The sequence below is a fragment of the Lagopus muta genome, chromosome 7, assembly GCF_023343835.1.
Source record: "Lagopus muta isolate bLagMut1 chromosome 7, bLagMut1 primary, whole genome shotgun sequence".
NCBI classification, from domain to species: domain Eukaryota; kingdom Metazoa; phylum Chordata; class Aves; order Galliformes; family Phasianidae; genus Lagopus; species Lagopus muta.
The window spans coordinates 17,771,366-17,775,666 of NC_064439.1; the positions used below are offsets into that span (position 1 = coordinate 17,771,366).

The window sequence follows — 4,301 nt, forward strand, 5'->3', positions numbered from 1 at the left end:
TGTGTGGAAATATCTGGAGTGGGTCCACAAAGCTTAGTTGGGCTTTCCTTTCTTGCTGCCTTTCCTGCCCTTCTCTTGAACATTTGGTTCCAGCAGAAATGTGGCACTGGGACAGATGTAAAGCTGGCTAGTGGGAGCACTCAGTAACTTCTGGGGCTCAGCCTGGTATTTTCAGGCAGATGTGTTTTCCTGAGCATGGCAAGGATGCAGTATTTGTGCTCTGATTTTTTTTTAAAGATTGCTCTAAAATATTTTTGTAATTCCATAGTAAACAGGTTGTACTTGCAGTCAATGTATGCTTCAGTGTTGCTCTGAATATAGTTGCTTTCCTGAGCTGAGGTCTATGTTCAGAACCAAAATCTAATCCTTCACTTCAGAAAATATGAAAATAGGTTGCTGCTCCCGAGAGCTCACACTGGCAATCTGTGCTTTCCTCTGTTCCATATTTTCTTGATACTCAGTATTATTTTAAGAACACTTCAGCATTCTCAGCAGGTGCAGATCTAAAACCTGCAAGGAAATTTCTCCCTTTCTCACCACAATAAAAAGAAGTGCTTGAGGGAAATACATGCCACATCATTATTACACTCCTTGGTGTTGTGCTCTCTTCTTATGCTAGAAATACGTTCTTCTTTTTTTTTTTTTTTTAAAGCTCTGCCTGAAAATTAAGGTTTTTTTTGTCATCGTTTCTGCTGTATTTTGTGGAAGTTGCTTCAAGTGACTTCCATAATGATCAAACTCTTTCCAATTATCAGGCAGAGCAAATAGGTTGCAGGAAACTGTAATGCAAAATCCCCTTATACAATGTCAGGTAAGATCTGAAGATCACTTCTGAGTCTACTTCTCTCTATTTGATTTTGGTCATTTTTTTTTGTTCACAGATGCAGTCTATACTCCAAATTAGCATAATAGCAGTGGCTGATCAGTAGTTTTGTCACAAGTCACAGTGAAACAACATGCTGTCTCTCCTGACGTGAGTGCAGCTCTATTTCTTGTACTCCAGACCCAGGCAGTCCCATTGCCCTTTGGTAAGCATGGCCATGGAGGCTGGGAGAGTGCTTGACTTACAGGTTACCCAACTGTCTGCTATTAGCCACATCCTACATTTTCTATATTTGCTCATCTAGATACAGCCTTCTTTTTTTGTGTGTGTGGCTTGTAATATAAGAGAAGCCAAAGCTAAAGATCTGCAGACATCAGGAAAATACTATTGTTCAACCTTGTTCTTTGCCTTAAAATTAAGACAATCCTATTTGTGGAGATGTTCTTTTGGTGGTAGCACCTCAGATTTAGCTATCAGACCGAAGGATATACTTTTTAGGAATAACAAATGTATAAAATCTTCAAAAATGTGATGAGTATGAATCTAAAAAATGGTGAATCTATAAACAAGCAATTGAATAAAAATACCTCTGAGTTCATTATGTTTGAAGAACGAACAGAACAGAAGTTTTCATGCTGCTGGAAGAAGGCTGTCAGTACCCGTTTCTTCCAACATTTTGAATCCTTCAGAAATAATGCTTTTTATGGCTTGATGTTTGCAGCTGCAGAAAATAAAGATTTTGTAATGCAAGTTTTATTCTCCACTTTTAATAATTTTCACAGCAATATTGGATTATGTTAGTTATTCTTCTATTTTAGTGCCCTGGTTCTGCTAAGGACTGAAATGATACTTTTCTGAAGAAGACACGTGGAATCTTTTGGTGGCAGGCAGTATCTGAAGTAGAACACCATAAGCAGTACTTGGCATCTTCGTATTCTGGAGGTGGAGTCAAAAAGCCTTTTCAGAGGACAGACACTCCGACTTTTCCATTTACAGAGGTAAGCCCCGCTGCTCTCTGCCATGATGGCTCACCGGTTGGTGCTTTAGCAGTTGTTGGAAGTCATTCGTGCATGGCTCTTTTGCTGGTCCGTGGGTTTCAAACAGAGGTAACATGAGATGTTGTACATGTTCCTTTCATTTTCTTAAAAAATGAAAATCCTTTGAACTCTTTTGTAAAACTGCAGATGAAAAACTCCAAGATTGAATGGAGAAGAGCACTGACAAGAGGTGCCAGTGACAATGCAGCCTGACCTGCTGCACTCACCTGGTCCCTCTGGGCTGGATGAGCCTTGGACATCCATTGGCAGTTCCCGTGTTCCTCTCAGGCACCTGAGAATCAGAGCTGTGCTCAGGGTCAGCACAACTAAATGCCTTATTTAGTTCTGGCCTGTAGTCAGATTTTGCTACATTTAAGTGATGGGAAAATGTTTCAGGGCCCCACATCTGTGCCCAAACATATCTTCAGTGTAGTACTTGCAATTTCCACCCCTTTGTGCACACCAATTTTCTCATACAGGAAAGCAGATGGGTGTACATCACAGTGCTGTACGTTTGTACTCCTGCATGCAGAAACCAGAAGTGGTGCAGCCTGGGAGCTGTTCTGATGCTGCAAATAGCAGTGCTCTGGCCATCATGTCCCACCAAAACTTTAAAGCATTCTTCAAATGATGGGCTCTGGGTTTTCTGGGCAGCAACCATCAGGCAGAGCTCCACAGAGGTGGTGGAGAGTGCCAAGCAAGGGATGTTGTAGGGCTTCATGAAGATCCAGGAGGGCTGTGAAAGAGGAAAACACCTGCTCACGTTTGAATGTGAGAGTTGGTACTGGACAAAGCCATGGGCACTGATTTAATATAAGAGGAGGTGGAAAGTAAATTTTGATAAAATAATAATGGGAATGCTAGCTTTCCTTCTGCTACATTCAGTCACCCAGGGAGGTAAATGTAGCTGACCTATGTGAACACAGGAAGGTGCTTTTTTAAAGGTGGCTTTTTGAAGTAGCAGTTCCCTGCAGCCACCTTATGTTGACCTTGAATATACTAATAGGGTGACTGTGCCGTGATATTTAGGAATAACAGTTTGACTTGCACGTGTAATGGATGAATTAGTACCAGCCACGAGGAGACTGTCTTAACACCAATCTGTGAATGTATTTCACAGAATCAGAGAAAAGCCTACCCGGTTAAAGCCCACTATGAGGGATCAGCATTTCGGACTGCCTAAGATAAGGTAACCCGCTGTTGTCACTGTTCACTCGGCTCTCTTTAAGGCCGCTCAGGACGTAGCGCTGGGGAGCCGGGTTTTGTTTCGTTTCACTCAGCCAGGCAAAGCGGCGCGGGCGCAGTGCTGGGCAGCGCGGGCATCACCCGTGCCGCAAAGAGGCAGAGCCGGGGCAGTCTCTGTGGCGCAATCGGTTAGCGCGTTCGGCTGTTAACCGAAAGGTTGGTGGTTCGAGCCCACCCAGGGACGACCGCCGCACTTTTGGCTCTACGCCCCCCCCTCCGCCAGCCGTCGTTTTTGACTGTGTGCGCGCGTCGGGAGGATGTGAGATTAGCGCTGGCGGCTGTACAGGCGCCGCGTGTTTCTGAGCAGGGGGGCCCCCGGCGGGGAGCGGCGCTGGGCGCAGCCGCAGCGGCAGCCGAGCCCGGAGCCGAGCGGTGCCGGGGACTGGCGGTGGCCCCGCCGGCACCTCCCGCCTCGTGTCCGCGTCCCGCCGCGGGAGGGGCGGCCCGACCGAGCCCCGGTCCGCGCAGCCATCGTTCGGGCCGACCGCAGTGCGGCTGTGCCGACCCCGGCTCTGTGCCGGCTCTTTTTATTCGTTCTTTCCTCCCGTAGCGGAAAGTGCGAAGGAGGATCTCCCACCCGAGGTGCAGAACGGTGATGAGCGGTGACGCGGTGCGGGGTGGACGTGCTGCGGGAGGCACTGCGCTTACGGAGCTCCGGCACTCGAGCTGCTAACGTGGGTCGGAGCCGAGGTGCGGGAGGCAGAGCCGTGCGTTCCTGAGTGCTGCTGCACCCGGCTCTCGTTGCTGTCGGCAGCGTTCACTGCAATAAAAGTCAAAATGCACAAACGACTTTTATTTTTTCTCTTCCTGGCGGACGAAGCTTTGCAGCCTTCACAAGCGGTGCTAAATTCATCGGGGAGGAACGGCGCCTGGGAGCTTCGCAGCACACAGCCGGCAGCTACGCGGCCCCGCGTCGCTCCTAATCCGGTGCCACAGCAGCTCCCACTGCTCGCTGTGCCCGCACGGAGCCGTTCTGCATAAATGAAAGTGAAAAGTAATTCCGTCCGGAGCTTCGCTCAAACGTGTCAGTTGGGAGTTAGCACCTCCGCCGTATCTGAGCCCGTGACCGGATCGAAATGAGCGCTTCGGCCGTGTGAGGCGCGGCTGCCTCCCGAAGTGACTCGTGCGAAGTCCACTGGGATGTACTCGCAGCTCACGGAGAACAGAACTCACGTTACAAAAACCTCTTCGCCCCG

General features: G+C 48.2%; 1 non-coding gene across 1 annotated transcript; it reads left to right on the forward strand.

The window, feature by feature from the left end:
* Positions 1–3,215: 3,215 nt before the first annotated feature.
* On the forward strand, positions 3,216–3,289 carry TRNAN-GUU (transfer RNA asparagine (anticodon GUU)). Its single transcript has one exon. It is a non-coding gene; the product is annotated as a tRNA-Asn (tRNA).
* The last annotated feature ends 1,012 nt before the right edge of the window (positions 3,290–4,301 follow it).